We start from the raw sequence: 22236 nt of genomic DNA, 5'->3' as shown, positions 1-22236 counted from the left end.
ACAAAATGCACATACAATAAGGTAAATTTGTATTGAAATAGATATGCAAAAAACATGTAAAACAATGTAAATTTGTTTCAAAATATATATACGAATACACATAAAATAACGTAGATTTCTATAAATATATATATACAAAATACAAATAAAATTAAGTAAATACGAATCAAAAATGTATACAAAATACACATAAAATAATGTAAATTCGTATAAATATAAATAAACAAAATACCAATAAGAGAATGTGTATTTGTATAAATATAAATATACAAAATGCACATAAAATAACGTAAATTTGTATAAAACTATATACAAAAATACACAGAAGTAATTAAATTTGTATGAAAATAGATATACAAAATACACACAAAATAAGCTAAATTTGAATTGAAATATATATACAAAATACATAAAATAAAGTAAATTCGTTTCAAAATATTTTAAACAAATACACATATAATAACGTAAATTTGTAAAAAAAATATATAAACAAAATACACATTAAGTATTTAACATTTATTTAATTTAATTACTTCTGTGTATTTTTGTATATAGTTTTATACAAATTTACGATATTTTATGTGTATTTCGTATATTTATATTTATACAAATACACATTCTTTTATTGGTATTTTGTTTATTTATTTTGATACGATTTTACATTATTTTGTGTGTATTTTGTATAAATTTTTTTATACGTGTTTATTTCATTTTATGTGTATTTTGTATATATTTTTATAGAAATCTACGTTATTTTATGAGTATTCGTATATATATTTTGAAACAAATTTACATTGTTTTATATGTATTTTGCATATCTATTTCAATATACAAACTTACAAAAATGCACATAAAATAAAGTAAATTTGCATTAAAATATATATACAAAACACACATTAAATAATGTAAATGCGTACATAAAATAACCTAAATTTGTATAAAACTATATACAAAAATACACAAAAATAATTAAAATTTGTATGAAAAGAAATATACAAAATACACATAAAATTAGGTAAATTTGTATTGAAATACATATACAAAATACACATAAAATAATGTAAATTTGAATGAAAATATATAAACAAATACACTTAAATAACGTAAATTTGTATAAAATATATATGCAAGATACACATTAAATAATGTAAATGTGTATAAAAAAAATATATACAAAAAAGAAATAGAATAATGTAAAATCGTATGAAAATAAATACAGAGAATATCAACAAAATAATGTAAATTTGTATGAAAAGAAAGATGCAAAATTCCCATAAAATAGCGCATTTTTTCTAAAAATATATATACCAAAATACACTTAAAATATTTAAATTTGTATTGAAATAAATATACAAAATGCATATACAGTAAGGTAAATTTGTATTGAAAGAGATATTCAAAAATACATATAAAACAATGTAAATTTGTTTCAGAATATATATACGAATACACATAAAATAACGTAGATTTCTATAGAAATATATATACAAAATACACATGAAATTATGTAAATACGTATAAAAATATATATACAAAATACATATTAAGTAATGTAAATTCGTGTCAAAATAAATAAACAAAATATCATGAAAAGAATGTGTATTTGTATGAAAATAAATAATAGATAATAAATTTGTATGAAATATATATGCAAGATACACATTAAATAATGTAAATATGTATAAAAAAATATATATACAAAAAACAAATAGAATAATGTAAAATCGTATCAAAATAAATACACCGAATATTAATAAAATAATGTAAATTTGAATGAAAATAAAGATGCAAAATTCCCATCAAATAGCGCATTTCTTATGAAAATATATATACCAAAATACACATAAAATATTAAAATTTGTATTGAAATAAATATACAAAATGCACATACAATAAGGTAAACTTCTATTGAAAGAGATATGCAAAAATACATATAAAACAATGTAAATTTGTTTCAAAATATATATACGAATACACATAAAATAACGTAGATTTCTATAAAAATATATATAGAAAATACACAAAATTAAGTAAATACGTATAAAAAAATGTAAACAAAATACACATACAATAATGTAAACTCGAATCAAAATAAATAAACATAATACCAATAAAAGAATGTGTATTTGTATAAATATAAATGTACAAAATACACATACAAAATAAACATTAAATAAGGTAAATTTGTAATGAAATATATGTAAGAATACACATAAAATAATGTAAATTTATATGAAAATATATATACAAATACACATAAAATACCATGAATTTGTATAAAATTATATATTCAAAATAAATGTTAAATAATGTAAATGCGTATAAAAATATATATACAAAGTACATATAAAATAATACAAATTTAATTATTCTATGTGTATTTTTGTATATGTATTTTCATAAAAAAATGCTTTATTTTATGAGTATTTTGCATCTTTATTTTCATACAAATTTACATTATTTTATTGATATTCTGTGTATTTATTTTGATACGATTTTACAATATTCTATGTATATTTTGTATTTATATTTCATACAAATGAACGTTATTCTATGTGAATTTGCTTTCATTTCATACAAATTTACATTATTTCATGTGTTTTTTGTACATGTATTTAAATGCAAATTTAACTAATTATATGTATTATGTATATCTATTTTCATACAAATCGAAATTAATTTTGTGTATTTTAGTATATATTTTTATTCAAATTTTCGTAATTTTATGTGTATTTTGTATATTTATTTTCCTACAAATATACGTTCTTTTATCGGAATTTTGTTTATTTATTTTGATACGAATTTTCATTATTTTAGGTGTATGTGATATGTATATTTTTATACTTATTTACAAAATTTATATGTATTTTGAATATATATTTTCATAGAAATTTACTCTATTTTATGTGTATTCGTATATATATTTTGATACAAATTTACATTATTTATGTGTATTTCGCATATCTATTTCAATACAAATTTTCTTTATTGTATGTGCCTTTTGTATATTTATTTTGATACAAATTTAATTATTTTATGTGTATTTTTGTATATATATTTTTAAACAAATATGCGTTATTATATGGGTATTTTGCATCTTTATTTTCATACAAATTTACATTATTTTATTGATAGTCTGTTTATTTATTTTGATACGATTTTACGTTATTCTGTGTATTTTGTATATATATTTTTAGACATATTTACATTATTTAATGTATATTTTGTACATATATTTTATGGAAATCTACGTTATCTTATGTGTATTTGTTTATATATTTTCATACAAATTTACATTATTTTATGTGTATTTTGTATATGTATTTCAATAAAAATTTGCCTAATTTCATGTGTATTTTGCATATCTATTTTCAAACAAATTTAAATTATTTTTGTGTATTTTTGTATATATTTTTATACAAATTTTGTTATTTTATTTGTATTTTGTATATATATTTTCCTACAAATATACATTCTTTTAGAGGAAATTTTGTTTATTTATTTTGATACGAATTTACATTATTTTATGTGTATTTTGTATATATATTTTTATATGTATTTACATTATTTTATGTGTATTTTGTATATATATTTTCATAAAAATTTACGTAATTTTATTGTGTGTATTCGTATATATTTTGATAAAAAATTTCATTATTTTATGTGTTTTTTGCATATCTATTTCAATAAAAATCTTCCTTATTGTATGTGTATTTTGTATATTTATTTTAATACAAATTCAATTATTTTATGTGTATTTTTGTATATATTTTTTTTTAAATATGAGTTATTTTATGGGTATTTTGCATCTTTAATTTTATAAATTTTTACATTACGTACATATCTTTTATACGTATTTACATTATTTAATGTGTATTTTGTTTATATATTTTTATACAAATTTACGTTATTATATGTGTATTTGAATATGTATTTTTATACAAATTTACATTATTTTATGTATTTTCTATATTTATTTCAATTCAAATTTAGCTTATTTTATGTGTCTTTTGTATATCTATTTTCATACAAATTTAATTATTTTCGTTTATTTTTGTATATAGTTTTATACAATTTTACGTTATTTTATGTGTATTTAGTATATTTATATTTATACAAGTAACCATTCTTTTATTGGCATTTAGTTTATTTATTTTGATACGAATTTACATTATTTTATGTGTATTTTGTATACATTTTCTTATACGTATTTACTTCATTTTATGTGTATTTTGTATATATATTTTTATAGAAATCTACGTTATTTTATGTGTATTCGTATATGTATTTTGAAACAAATTTGCATTGTTTTATGTGTATTTTGCATATCTATTTCAATACAAATTTACCTTATTGTATGTGCATTTTGTATATTTATTGTAATACAAATTTAAATATTTTATGTGTATTTTGGTATATATATTTTCATAAAAAATGCGTTGTTTTATGGGTATTTTGCATCTTTATTTTCATACAAATTTACATTATTTTATTAATATTCTGTGTATTTATTTTGATACTATTTTACATTATTCTATTTGTGTTTTGTATATTTTTTTTTATACATATTTACATTATTTAATGTGTATTTTCTATATATATTTCATACAAATTTACATTATTTTAAGTGTATTTGTTTATATATTTTCATTTTCAACACCGGAGAGTAGTTCAGCATGCTCTCTAAAGACAGATCCTCTCTTTATCCACACCACACTACATTCACACAACATATACACCTTTTCCCAAAATTAAAATTTCAAAATGGCGCACATACACCAAGCCTCGGAGTCCCCGCCTGGGGGGGGGACCACAAATTCCCCCAGGGAGGACTCCCCTTCTGGCTGCCGACCCGAAAGGTGTCTTGATAACTCTTCGAACCTCTTTTTTCTCAATTTCTGCAACATTCGCGGTCTTCGCTCTAATTTTCATTCTGTGGAACATCATCTCTCCTCCTCTAAACCTCACCTTCTCTTCCTTACCGAAACACAGGTTTCTGAGGCTACTGACAGCAATCTCTACTCTGTTCCCTCCTACTATCTCTATCCTAAATTTCAATCCAAAGCTGGATGTTGCGCCTACGTGCGCAACGACATCACTTGCTCTCGTGCCCACGACCTTGACTCTTCTGAATTTTCCACCATCTGGTTAAGACTTCACTGTCATTCTATTACTAAATACATCTGTGCTGTTTATCTCTCACCTAACTCTACCAACTATGTAAAATTCTTTGACTATTTGAATTCTAAAGTGGAGCACATCTTGACCCACTCTCCCTTCGCTGAAATCTCCATCCTAGGAGATTTCAATGTTCACCACCAACTTTGGCTTTCATCCTCTTTCACTGACCATCCTGGTGAACAAGCCTACAACTTTGCTATCCTCAACGACCTAGAGCAGCTGGTCCAGCACCCTACACGTATTCCCGACCGTCTTGGAGATCGGCCCAACATTCTAGACCTCTTCCTTACCTCAAACCCTTCTGCTTATTCTGTCAAACTGTTTTCTCCGTTGGGCTCCTCCGATCACAATCTTATTTCTGCATCCTGTCCTATCGCTCCTGTACACCCTCTGGACCCACCGAAGAGGCGATGCTTCTGGCATTTTGCTTCAGCTCGGTGGGACGACCTGAGGATGTACTTTTCCGATTTCCCGTGGAATGATTATTGCTTCCAGGATAGAGACCCCTCTGTGTGTGCTCAGCGCATCACAGAGGTGATTGTCTCTGGAATGGAGGCATACATTCCTCGTTCTTTCTCTACTCCTCACGCTAAAAAGCCTTGGTTTAATCACGCTTGTTCTCGTGCTGTCAATGATAGAGAGGTAGCTCACAAAAGGTACCAGAGCCTTCAAACTAATGCTAATTATGATCTTTACATTTCTGCCCGAAATCGTGCCAAATCTATTCTTTCATTAATAGAAAATGTCAAAACCTTGCTTTATCTAACTCTTCCCGTGACTTCTGGCATCTAGCCAAAAACATCTCCTCCAACTTCACTTCTTCATCTTTCCCTCCACTCCTCAGTCCTGACGGCAACACTGCCGTCTCATCTATCTCTAAGGCTGAACTCTTCTCTCAAACTTTTTCTAAAAACTCCACTCTGGACGATTCTGGGCATATTCCTCCTACTCATCCCCTCTCTGACTCCTTTATGCCTGTTATAAAGATTCTTCAAAATGATGTTTTCTATGCCCTCTCTGGCCTCAATCCTCAGAAGGCTTATGGACCTGATGGAGTGCCTCCTATTGTCCTTAAAAACTGTGCCTCCGTGCTGTCACCCTGCCTGGTCAAACTCTTTCGCCTCTGCCTGTCAACATCTACCTTTCCTTCTTGCTGGAAGTATGCCTTCATACAGCCTGTACCTAAGAAGGGTGACCGCTCCAATCCCTCAAACTACCGTCCTATTGCTTTACTTTCTTGTCTATCTAAAGCTTTTGAATCAATCCTTAACCGGAAGATTCAAAAGCACCTTTCCACTTCTGACCTTCTATCTGATCGCCAGTATGGGTTCCGCAAGGGGCGTTCTACTGGTGATCTCCTAGCCTTTTAACTGACTCTTGGTCATCCTCTCTTAGCCGTTTCGGTGAAACTTTTGCTATTGCGCTGGACATATCAAAAGCTTTTGATAGGGTCTGGCACAAATCTTTGCTTTCTAAACTACCCTCCTACGGTTTCTATCCTTCTCTCTGTACCTTTATCTCCAGTTTCCTTTCTGACCGTTCTATTTCTGCCGTGGTAGACGGTCACTGTTCTTCCCCTAAATCTATTAACAGTGGTGTCCCACAGGGTTCTGTCCTATCTCCCACTCTTTTTCTGTTGTTCATTGATGATCTTCTTTCCAAAACGAACTGTCCTATCCATTCCTACGCCGATGATTTCACTCTGCATTACTCAACTTCTTTTAATAGAAGACCCACCCTTCAGGAACTTAACGACTCAAGGCTGGAGGCTGCAGAACGCTTAGCCTCAGACCTTACTATTATTTCCGATTGGGGCAAGAAGAACCTGGTGTCCTTCAACGCCTCAAAACACAGTTTCTCCACCTATCCACTCGACACAATCTTCCAAACAACTATCCCCTATTCTTTGACAACACCCAGCTTTCACCTTCCTCAACACTAAACATCCTCGGTCTATCCTTAACTCAAAATCTCAACTGGAAACTTCATATCTCATCTCTTACTAAATCAGCTTCCTCGAGGCTGGGCGTTCTGTACCGTCTCCGCCAGTTCTTCTCCCCTGCACAGTTGCTGTCCATATACAGGGGCCTTGTCCGCCCTCGTATGGAGTATGCATCTCATGTGTGGGGGGGCTCCACTCACACAGCTCTTCTGGACTGAGTGGAGGCTAAGGCTCTTCGTCTCATCAGCTCTCCTCCTCATACTGATAGTCTTCTACCTCTTAAATTCCGCCGCAATGTTGCCTCTCTTTCTATCTTCTATCGATATTTCCACGCTGACTGCTCTTCTGAACTTGCTAACTGCATGCCTCCCCCCCTCCCGCGGCCCCGTTGCACTCGACTTTCTACTCATGCTCATCCCTATACTGTCCAAACCCCTTATGCAAGAGTTAACCAGCATCTTCACTCTTTCATCCCTCACGCTGGTAAACTCTGGAACAATCTTCCTTCATCTGTATTTCCTCCTGCCTACGACTTGAACTCTTTCAAGAGGAGGGTATCAGGACACCTCTCCTCCCGAAACTGACCTATCTTTCGGCCACCTCTTTGGATTCTTTTTAGGAGCAGCGAGTAGCGGGCTTTTTTTTTTTTATTAATGTTTACTTTTTTTTTTGCTGTAAAAAAAAAAAAAATCAAATTTACATTATTTTATGTGTATTTTGTATATGTATTTCAATAGAAATTTAACTAGTTTTATGTGTATTTTGTATATATATTTTTATACAAATTTTAATTATTTTTGTGTATTTTTTTAATAGAGTTTTATACAAATTTACAATATTTAATGTGTATTTTGTATATCTATTTTCATACAAATACACATTCTTTTATTGATATTTTGTCTATTTATTTTGATGCGAATTTACATTATTTAATGTGTATTGTGTATATATATTTTTATACGTATTTACGTCATTTCATGTGTATTTTGTATATATATTTCTATAGAAATATACGTTATTTTATGTGTATTCGTATACATATTTTGAAACAAATATACATTGTTTTATGTGCATTTTGTATATTTTTTCAATACAAATTTACCTTATTGTACGTGCATTTTGTATATTAATTTTAATACAAATTTAATTATTCTATGTGTATTCTTGTATATGTATTTTAAAAAAAAATATGCTTTATTTTATGGGTATTTTGCATCTTTATTTTCATACAAAATTACATTATTTTATTGATATTCTGTGTATTTATTTTGATACGATTTTACATTATTCTATGTATATTTTGTATATCTATTTTATACAAATGTACGTTATTTTATGTGAATTTGTTTTCATTTCATACAAATTTACATTATTTTATGTGTATTTTGTACATGTATTTAAATACAAATTTAACTAATTATATGTGTATTTTGTATATCTATTTTCATACAAATTGAAATTTATTTTTTTGTTTTTTTGTATAAATTTTTATTCAAATTTTCGTAATTTTATGTGTATTTTGCATATTTATTTTCCTACAAATATACGTTCTTTTATCGGAATTTTGTTTATTTATTTTGATACGAATTTTCATTTTTTTAGGTGTATTTGATATATATATTTTTATACTTATTTACATAATTTTATATGTATTTTGAAAATATATTTTCATAGAAATTTACTCTATATGTATATACGTATAAAAATATATATACAAAATACACATTAAATAATGTTAATTCGTGTCAAAATAAATAAACAAAATATCATGAAAAGAATGTGTATTTGTATGAAAATAGATATACAAAATACACATAAAATAACCTAAATTTGTATAAAACTATAAACAAAAAAACACAAAAATAATTAAAATTTGTATGAAAATAAATATAAAAAATACACATAAAATTAGGTAAATTTGTATTGAAATACATATACTAAATACACTTAAAATAATGTAAATTTGAATGAAATAATATAAACAAATACACTTAAAATAACGTTAATTTGTATAAAATATATATAAAAAATACACATTAAATAATGAAAATATGTATAAAAAAATATATACAAAACACAAATAGTATAATATAAAATCGTATCAAAATATATACACAGAATATTAATAAAATAATGTACATTTGTATGAAAACTAAGATGCAAAATACCTATAAAATAACGCATTTTTAAAAAAAATATATATACCAAAATACACATAAAATATTTGAATTTGTATTAAAATAAATATACAAAATGCACATACAATAAGGTAAATTTGTATTGAATTAGATATGCAAAAAACATATTAAACAATGTAAATTTGTTTCAAAATATATATACGAATACACATAAAATAACGTAGATTTCTATAAATATATATATACAAAATACAAATAAAATTAAGTAAATACGAGTCAAAAATGTATACAAAATACACATAAAATAATGTAAATTCGTATAAATATAAATAAACAAAATACCAATAAGAGAATGTGTATTTGTATAAATATAAATATACAAAATGCACATATAATAACGTAAATTTGTATAAAACTATATACAAAAATACACAGAAGTAATTAAATTTGTATGAAAATAGATATACAAAATACACACAAAATAAGCTAAATTTGAATTGCAATATATATTCAAAATACATAAAATAAATTAGATTCGTTTCAAAATATTTTTAACAAATACACATGTGTATTTTGTATATCTATTTTGTATGTATATTTTCATAGAAATTTACTCTATTTTATGAGTATTCGTATATATATTTTGATACAAATTTACATTATTAATGTGTATTTTGCATATCTATTTCAATACAAATTTACTTTTTTGTACGTGCATTTTGTATATTTATTTTAATACAAATTTAATTATTTTATATGTCTTTTTGTATATATATTTTTATGCAAATATGCGTTATTATATAGATATTTTGCATCTATATTTTAATACAAATTTACACTATTTTATTGATATTCTCTTTATTTATTTTGATGCGATTTAACATTATTCTATATGTTTTTTGTATATATTTTTTTATATATATATTTACATTATTTAATGTTCATTTTGTATATATATTTTATCCAAATTTACATTATTTTATGTGTATTTGTTTATATATTTTCATACATATTTACATTATTTTATGTGTTTTTTGTATATATATTTTTCTACGTATTTAAATTATTTTATGTGTATTTTGTATATACATTTTCATAAAAAATTACGTTATTTTATTGTGTATAAGTATATATTTTGATACAAATTTTATACAAATTCATGTTATTTAATGTGTATTCGTGTCAAAATAAATTAACAAAATATCATGAAAAGAATGTGTATTTGTATAAAAATAGATAATAGATAATAAATTTGTATAAAATATATATGCAAGATACACATTAAATAATGTAAATATGTATAAAAATATATATACAAAACACAAATAGAATAATGTAAAATCGTTTAAAAATAAATGCACAGATTATTAATAAAATAATGTAAATTTGTATGAAAATAAAGATGCGAAAAATATATATATACCAAAATACACATAAAATATTTAGATTTGTATTGAAATAAATATTCAAAATGCACATACAATAAGGTAAATTTGTATTAAAAGAGATATGCAAAAATACATATAAAACAATGTAAATTTGTTTCAAAATATATATACGAATTCAAATAAAATAACGTAAATTTCTATAAAAATATATATACAAAATACGCATAAAATTAAGTAAATACGTATAAAAAAATGTATACAAAATACACATAAAATAATGTAAATTCGATTTAAAATAAATAAACAAAATACCAATAAAAGAATGTGTATTTGGATAAATATAAATATACAAAATACATATACAAAATAAACATAAAATAAGGTAGATTTGTAATAAAATATATGTACAAAATACACATAAAATAATGTAAATTTATATGAAAATATATATACAAATACACATAAAATACCATGAATTTGTATAAAAATATATATTCAAAATAAATATTAAATAATGTAAAAGCGTATAAATATATATATACAAAGTACATATAAAATAATGTAAATTCGTATCAATATAAATCAACAAAACACCAATAAAATAATATATATTTGAATGAAAATAAATTTACAAAATATACATAACATAACTAAAATTTGTATTAAAATATATACAAAAATACATAGAAATAATTTGAGTTTGTATGAAAATAGATATACAAAATACACATAAAACTAGGTAAATTTCTTTTGAAATGTATATACAAAATAGCCATAAAATATTGTAAATTTGTGTCAAAATATATAAACAAATACACATAAAATAACGTTAATTTGTATGAAAAATATATACAAAATACACATAGAATAATGTCAATTCGTATCAAAATGAATGAGCAGAATATCAATAAAATAATGTAAATTTGTATGAAAATAAAGATGCAAAATACCCAAAAAATAAAGCATATGTTTATAAAAATACAGATACAAAAATACACATCGAATAATTAAATTTGTATTAAAATTAATATACAAAATGCGTATATAATAAGGTAAATTTGTATTGAAAAAATATGCAACATACACGTTTACTCATACAAATTTATATTATTTTATTGGAATTTTGTTTATTTATTTTGATACGAATTACATGATTATATGTGTATTTTGTACACATTTTTTTATACGTATTTACATTATTTATAGTGTATTTTGTTTATATATTTTCATACAAATTTACGTTATTATTTGTGTATTTGTATAAATATATTGATACAAATTTACTTTATTTCATGTATTTTGTATATATATTTCAATTCAAATTTAGCTTATTCTGTGTGTATTTTGTATATATTTTTATACAAATTTAATTGCTTCTGTGTATTTTTGTATATAGTTTTATATAAATTTACGTTATTTTATGTGTATTTTGTATATTTATATTTATACAAATACACATTCTTTTATTGGTATTTTGTTTATTTATTTTGATACGAATTTACATTATTTTATGTGTATTTTGTATACATTTTTTTATACGTATTTACTTCATTTTATGTGTATTTTGTATATATATATTTATAGAAATCTACGTTATTTTATGTGTATTCGTATACATATTTTCAAACAAATTTACATTGCTTTATATGTATTTTGCATATCTATTTCAATACAAATTTACCTTATTGTATGTGTTTTTTATATATTTATTTTAATACAAATCTAATTTTTTTATGTGTATTTTGGTATATATATTTTTATAAATGTATAAATTATATAAATTATAAATTTATAAAATGCGTTATTTTATGGGTATTTTGCCTCCTTATTTTCATACAAATTTACATTATTTTATTAATATTATGTGTATTTATTTTGATACGATTTTACATTATTCTATTTGTGTTTTGTATATATTTTTTTATACAAATTTACGTTATTTTAAGTGTATTTGTTTATGTATTTTCATTCAAATTTACATTATTTTATGTGTATTTTGTATATGTATTTCATACAAATTTACCTAATTTTATGTGTATTTTGTATATTTATTTTCATACAAATTTAAAATATTTTTGTGTATTTTTGTATATAGTTTGATACAAATTTAGGTTATTTTATGTGTATTTTGAATATCTATTAAATATATATACAAAATACATATGAAATTATGTAAATACGTATAAAAATATATATACAAAATACATATCAAATAATGTAAATTCGTGTCAAAATAAATAAACAAAATATCATGAAAAGAATGTGTATTTGTATGAAAATAGATAATAGATAATAAATTTGTATAAAATATATATGCAAGATACACATTAAATAATGTAAATATGTATAAAAAAAGTATATACAAAAAACAAATAGAATAATGTAAAATCGTATCAAAATAAATACACCGAATATCAATAAAATAATGTAAATTTGTATGAAAATAAAGATGCAAAATTCCCATAAAATAGGGCATTTCTTATAAAAATATATATACCAAAATACACATAATTTTTTATAATTTGTATTGAAATAAATATACAAAATGCACATACAATAAGGTAAATTTGTATTGAAAGAGATATGCAAAAATACATATAAAACAATGTAAATTTGTTTCAAAATATATATACGAATACAAATAAAAAAACGTAGATTTCTATAAAATTATATATACAAAATACACATAAAATTAAGTAAATACGTATAAAAAAATGTATTCAAAATACACATAAAATAATGTAACTTCGAATTAAAATAAATAAAAATAAATAAAAATAAAAGAATGTGTATTTGGATAAATATAAATATACAAAATACACATACAAAATAAACATAAAATAAGGTAGATTTGTAATAAAATATATGTACAAAATACACATACAATAATGTAAATTTATATGAAAATATATATACAAATACACATAAAATACCATGAATTTGTATAAAAATATATATTCAAAATAAATATTAAATAATGTAAGAGCGTATAAAAATATATATACAAAGTACATATAAAATGAAAATTAAGATGCAAAATGCCTATAAAATAACGCATTTTTTTAAAACTATTGATACCAAAATACACATAAAATATTTGAACTTGTATTAAAATAAATATACAAAATGCACATACAATAAGGTAAATTTGTATTGAAATAGATATGCAAAATACATATAAAATAATGTAAATTTGTTTCAAAATACATATACGAATACGTAGATTTCTATAAAAATACATATACAAAATACACATAAAATTAAGTAAATATATATAAAAAATGTATACAAAATACACATAAAATAATGTAAATTCGTATAAATGTAAATAAACAATATACCAATAAAAGAATGTGTATTTGTATAAATATAAATATACAAAATGCACATAAAATAACGTAAATTTATATAAAACTATATATATAAAATAACTCAAATTTCTATAAAAATATATGTACAAAAATGAACATTAGATAAATTTGCATAAAAATATATATACAAAACACACATTAGATAATGCAAATGAGTGTAAAAATATGTATACAAAATACCTATGAAATAATCTAAATTCGTATCGAATTAAATTAAGAAATACCAATAAAATAATGTAATTTTGGATGAATATATATATACAAAATACACATAAAATAACCTAAATACAAATACAAATATACACATAAAATAATTTAAAATTGAATGAAATAAATATACAAAATAAACATAAAATAAGGTAAATTTGTAATGAAATATATGAAAAAATACACATAAAATAATATAAATTTGTATGAAAATATATATACAAATACACATTAAATAACATGAATTTGTATAAAATTTGTATCAAAATATATACTTATACACACAATAAAATAACGTAGTTTTTTATGAAAATGTATATACAAAATACACATAAAATAATTTAAATACGTAGAAAAATATATATACAAAAAACACATAAAATAATGTAAATATGTATGAAAATATATAAACAAATACACATAAAATAATGTAAATTTGGATAAAATATATATACAAAATGAACATATATATATATACAAAATGAACATTAAATAATGTAAATATATATATAAAAAAATATATACAAAAAACACATAGAATAATGTTAAATCGTATCAAAATAAATAAAGAGAATATCAATAAAATAATGTAAATTTGTATGAAAATAAAGATGCAAAATATCCATATAATAACGCATATTTCCATAAAAATATATATACAAAAAGACATATAAAATAATTAAATTTGTATTAAAATAAATATACAAAATGAACGTACAATAAAGTAAATTGGTATTGAAATAGATATGCAAAATACACATTAATAATGTAAATTTGTATCAAAATATATATACGAATACTCATAAAATAGAGTAAATTTCTATGAAAATATACATACAAAATAGATATACAAAATACACATATAACTAGTTAAATTTGTATTTAAATACATGTACAAAAAACACATAAAATAATGTAGATTTGTATGAAATGAAAACAAATACATTTTATATAAAATATATATACAAAATATACATAAAATAATGTAAAATCATATCAAAATAAATACACAGAATATCAATAAAATAATGTAAATTTGTATGAAAATAAAGATGCAAAATACCCATAAAATAAAGCATATTTTTATAAAAATACATACAAAAATACACATAGATTAATCAAATTTGTATTAAAATTAATATACAAAATGCACATACAATAAGGTAAATTTGTATTAAAAAAATATGCAAAATACACATAAAACAATGTAAATTTGTTTCAAAATATATATACGAATACACATAAAATAACGCAGATTTCTATAGAAATATATACAAAATACACTTGAAATAATGTAAATACGTATAAAAATATATATACAAAATACACATTAAATAATGTTAATTCGTGTCAAAATAAATAAAGAAAATATCATGAAAAGAATGTGTATTTGTATGAAAATAGATATACAAAATACACATAAAATAACCTAAATTTGTATAAAACTATATACAAAAATACACAAAAATAATTTAAACTTGTATGAAAATAAATATACAAAAAACATATAAAATTAGGTAAATTTGTATTGAAATACATATACAAAATGCACATAAAATAATGTAAACTTGAATGAAAATATATAAACATATAGACTTAAAATAACGTAAATTTGTATCAAATATATATACAAAAAACACATTAAATAATGTAAATATGTATAAAAAAATATATACAAAACACAAATAAAATAATGTATAATCGTATCAAAATAAATACAGAAAATATTAATAAAATAATGTAAATTTGTATGAAAATTAAGATGCAAAATACCCATAAAATAACGCATTTTTTTATAAAAATATATATACGGAAAAACATAAAATATTTGATTTTGTATTAAAATAAATAGATATACAAAATACACATAAAATAAGCTAAATTTGAATTGAAATATATATACAAAATACATAAAATAATGTAAATTTGTATCAAAATACTTATCCAAATACACATATAATAACGTAAATTTGTATAAAAATATATAAACAAAATACACATTATATAATGTAAATACGTATAAAAAAATGTACAAAATACACAAATAATCATGTAATTTGTATCAAAATAAATAGACAAAATACCAATAAAATAATGTAAATTTCTATGAGAAAACATATACAAAATACACATAAATAACGCAAATATCAATAAAAATATATAATATATTTAAATATTTAAAATATTTAATGTATATTTTGTATATATATTTTATCCAAATTTACGTTATTTTATATGTATTTGTTTATATATTTTCATACAAATTTACATTATTTTATGTGAGTTTTGTATATGTATTTCAATACAAATTTGCCTAACTTTATGTGTATTTTGCATATCTATTTTCAAACAAATTTAAATTATTTGTGTGTATTTTTGTATATATTTTTATACAAATTTTAGTTATTTTATTTGTTTTTTGTATATATATTTTCCTACAAATATACATTCTTTTATTGGAATTTTGTGTATTTAATTTTTTACGAATTTACATTATTTTATGTGTATTTTGTATATATATTTTTCTACGTATTTAAATTATTTAATGTGTATTTTATATATACATTTTCATAAAAATTTACGTTATTTTATTGTGTGTATTCGTATATATTTTGAAACAAATTTTATACAAATTCATGTTATTTTATGTGTATTTGTATATATATTTTCATATAAATTTATATTATTTTATGTGTATCCTTACATATATTTTATTACAAATTTACCTTATTTTATGTTTATTTTGTATATTTATTTCATTTAATATAATTAAATTTAAATTTATTGTATATGCATTTTGTATATTAATTTTAATACAAATTTAATTATTCTATGTGTATTTTTCTATATGTATTTTTATAAAAATATGCTTTATTTTATGGGTAATTTGCATCTTTATTTTCATACAAATTTACGTTATTTTATTGATATTCTGCTCATTCATTTTGATACGATTTGACATTATTCTATGTGTATTTTGTATATATTTTTCATACAAATTTACGTTATTTTATGTGTATTTGTTTATATATTTTGACACAAATTTACAATATTTTATGGGTATTTTGTATATACATTTCAAAAGAAATTTACCTAGTTTTATGTGTATTTTGAGTATCTATTTTCATACAAACTCAAATTATTTTTATGTATTTTTGTATATATTTCAATACAAATTTTAGTTAGGTTATGTGTATTTTGTAAATCTATTTTCATTCAAATATATATTGTTTTATTGGTATTTTGTTGATTTATATTGATACGAATTTACATTATTTTATATGTACTTTGTATATATATTTTTATACGCATTTACAATATTTAATATTTATTTTGAATATATAATTTTATACAAATTCATGGTATTTTATGTGTATTTGTATATATATTTTCATATAAATTTACATTATTTTATGTGTATTTTGTACATATATTTCATTATAAATTTACCTTATTTTATGTTTATTTTGTATGTGTATTTTGTACATTTATATTTATACAAATACACATTCTTTTATTGGTATTTTGTTTATTTATTTTGTTTCGAATTTACTTTATTTTATGTGTATTTTGTTTACATTTTTTATACGTATTTACTTAATTTTATGTGTATTTTGTATATATATTTTTATAGAAATCTACGTTATTTTATGTGTATTTGTACATATATTTTGAAACAAATTTACATTGTTTTATATGTACAATAAAGTAAATTTGTATTGAAATAGATATGCAAAATACATATAAAGCAATGTAAATTTGTTTCAAAATATGTATACGAATACACATAAAATAACGTATATTTCAATAAAAATATATATACAAAATACACATAAAATGAAGTAAATACGTATAAAAAAAAGTATACAAAATACACATAAAATAATGTAAATTCGTATCAAAATAAATAAACAAAATACCAATAAAAGAATGTGTATTTGTATAAATATAAATATACAAAATACACATAAAATAACGTAAATTTATATAAAACTATATACAAAAATACACAGAAGTAATTAAATTCGTATGAAAATAGATATACAAAATACAGATAAAATAAGCTAAATTTGAATTGAAATGTATATACAAAATACATAAAATAATGTAAATTTGTATCAAAATATTTATAAAAATACATAAAATAACGTAAATTTAATTTTTTGATGTGTATTTTGGTATATATATTTTTATAAATAAAAAAAATGCGTTATTTTATGGGTATTTTGCTTCTTTATTTTCATACAAATTTACATTATTTTATTAATATTCTGTGTATTTATTTTGATACGATTTTACATTATTCTATTTGTGTTTTGTACATATTTTTTTTATACATATTTACTTTATTTTAAGTGTATTTGTTTATGTATTTCCATTCAAATTTACATTATTTTATGTGTATTTTGTGTATGTATTTCAATACAAATTTACCTAATTTTATGTGTATTTTGTATATTTATTTCCATACAAATTTAAAATATTTTTGTGTATTTTTGTATATAGTTTGATACAAATTTAGGTTATTTTATGTGTATTTTGTATATCTATTTTCATACAAATACACAAAAACACATTCTTTTATTTATATTTTGTTTATTTATTTTGACGCGAATTTACATTATTTAATGTGTATTTTGTATATATATTTTTATACGAATTTACATCATTTGATGTGTATTTTGTATAGTTTTAAAAAAATTTATATTTTATAATGTGTTTTTTTTATATATATATATATATATATATATATATATATATATATATATATATATATATATATATATATATATATATATATATATACATATATATATATATATATATATATATATATATATATATATATTTATTTATTTGTATGAAAATAAAATGCAAAATACCCATAAAATAAAGCATATTTTATAAAATACATATACAAAAATACACATAGCATAATTAAATTTGTATTAAAATTAATATACAAAATGCATATACAATAAGGTAAATTTGTATTGAAAAAATATGCAAAATACACATAAAACAGTGTAAATTTATTTCAGAATCTATATAAGAATACTCATAAATCAACGTAGATTTATATAGAAATATATATAAAAAAATACATATCAAATGATGTAAACATGTATAAAAATATATATAAAATACACATTAAATAATGTAAATTCGCGTCAAAGTAAATAAACAAAATATCAATAAAAGAATGTGTATTTGTATGAAAATAGATATACAATATACACATAAAATCACCTAAATTTGTATAAAACTATATACAAAAATACACAAAAATAATTTTAATTTGTATGAAAATAAATATACAAAATACACATAAAATTAGGTAAATTTGTATTGAAATACATTTACAAAATACACATAAAATAATGTAAATTTGAATGAAAATATATAAACAAATACACTTAAAATAACGTAAATTTGTATAAAATATATATAAAAAATACACATTAAATAATGTAAATATGTATAAAAGAATATATACAAAACACAAATAGAATAATATAAAATCGTATCAAAATAAATACACAGAATATTAATAAAATAATGTAAATTTGTATGAAAATTAGGATGCAAAATACCCATAAAATAACGCATTTTTTTATAAAAATATTTATACCAAGCCATACATAAAATATTTGAATTTGTATTAAAATAAATATATAAAATGCACATACAATAAGGTAAATTTGTATTGAAATAGATATGCAAAATACATATACAACCATGTAAATTTTTTTAAAAATATATATACGCATACACATAAAATAACGTAGATTTCTGTGAAAATGTATATACAAAATACACATAAAATGAAGTAAATACGTATAAAAAAAGGTATACAAAATACACATAAAATAATGTAAACTCGTATCAAAATAAATAAACAAAATACTAATAAAAGAATGTGTATTGTATATATATATAAATATACAAAATACAAATAAAATAACGTAAATTTATATAAAACTATATGCAAAAATACACAAAAGTAATTAAATTTGTGTGAAAATAGATATACAAAATACATGTGTATTTTGTATATTTATTTTCATACAAATTGAAATTATTTTTGTTTATTTTTTTATATATTTTCATACAAATTTTCGTTATTTAATGTGTATTTTGTATATTTTTTTTCTACAAATATACGTTCTTTTATCTGAATTTTGTTTATTGAATTTGAAACGAATTTACCTTATTTTGTATATCTATTTTCATACAAATTAAAATACTTCTTTGTATTTTTGTATATAGTTTTATATAAATTTACGTTATTTTATGTGTATTTTGTATATTTATATTTATACAAATACACATTCTTTTATTGGTATTTTGTATATTTATTTTGATACGAATTTACATTATTTTATGTGTATTTTGTATACATTTTTTTATACGTATTTACTTCATTTTATGTGTATTTTGTATATATATTTTTATAGAAATCTACGTTATTTTATCCACTCGACACAATCTTCCAAACAACTATCCCCTATTCTTTGACAACACCCAGCTATCACCTTCCTCAACACTAAACATCCTCGGTCTATCCTTAACTCAAAATCTCAACTGGAAATTTCATATCTCATCTCTTACTAAATCAGCTTCCTCGAGGCTGGACGTTCTGTACCGTCTCCGCCAGTTCTTCTCCCCTGCACAGTTGCTGTCCATATACAGGGGCCTTGTCCGCCCTCGTATGGAGTATGCTTCTCATGTGTGGGGGGGCTCCACTCACACAGCTCTTCTGGACTGAGTGGAGGCTAAGGCTCTTCGTCTCATCAGCTCTCCTCCTCATACTGATAGTCTTCTACCTCTTAAATTCCGCCGCAATGTTACCTCTCTTTCTATCTTCTATCGATATTTCCACGCTGACTGCTCTTCTGAACTTGCTAACTGCATGCCTCCCCCCCTCCCGCGGCCCCGCTGCACTCGACTTTCTACTCATGCTCATCCCTATACTGTCCAAACCCCTTATACAAGAGTTAACCAGAATCTTCACTCTTTCATCCCTCACGCTGGTAAACTCTGGAACAGTCTTCCTTCATCTGTATTTCCTCCTGCCTACGACTTGAACTCTTTCAAGAGGAGGGTATCAGGACACCTCTCCTCCTGTATTTGATCTTCCTTTCGGCCACCTCTTTTGCTTTACTTTAGGAGCAGCGAGTAGCGGGCTTTTTTTTTATTATTGTTTTCTTTTTTTGTTGCCCTTGAGCTGCCTCCTTTGTTGTAAAGAAGAAAAAAAAATTCGTATATATATTTTGAAACAAATTTACATTGTTTTATATGTATTTTGCATATCTATTTCAATACAAATTTACCTTATTGTATGTGTTTTTTGTATATTTATTTTAATACAAATTTAATTTTTTGATGTGTATTTTGGTATATATATTTTTATAAATAAAAAAAATGCGTTATTTTATGGGTATTTTTATAAATATTTTGATACAAATCTACATTATTTTATGTATTTTGTATATACATTTCAATTCAAATTTAGCTTATTTTATCTGTATTTTGTATATCTATTTTCATACGAATTTACATTGTTTTATTAATATTCTGTGTATTTATTTTGATACGATTTTACATTATTCTATTTGTGTTTTGTATATATTTTTTTATATATATTTACATTATTTAATGTGTATTTTGTATATTTTAAAACAAATTTACGCTATTTTATGCGCATCTGTTAAAATATTTTGATACAAATTTACATTATTTTATGTATTTTGTATATATATTTCAATACAAATTTAGTTTATTTTGTATATTTTGTATATCTATTTTCATTCGTATCAAAATAAATAAACAAAATAGCAATAAAATAATGTAAATTTGTATGAGAAAACATATAGAAATACACATAAAATAACGCAAATTTCTAAAAAAATATATGTACAAAAATGCACATAAAATAAAGTAAATTTGCAAATTTGTATTGAAATAGATATGCAAAATACATTTAAAACAATGTAAATTTGTTTCAA

The sequence above is a fragment of the Eriocheir sinensis genome, chromosome 6, assembly GCF_024679095.1.
Source record: "Eriocheir sinensis breed Jianghai 21 chromosome 6, ASM2467909v1, whole genome shotgun sequence".
In the NCBI taxonomy this organism is placed as follows: Eukaryota; Metazoa; Arthropoda; class Malacostraca; order Decapoda; family Varunidae; genus Eriocheir; species Eriocheir sinensis.
The sequence above is the reverse complement of the archived record's forward strand: the minus strand, read 5'-3'. Positions refer to the sequence as shown.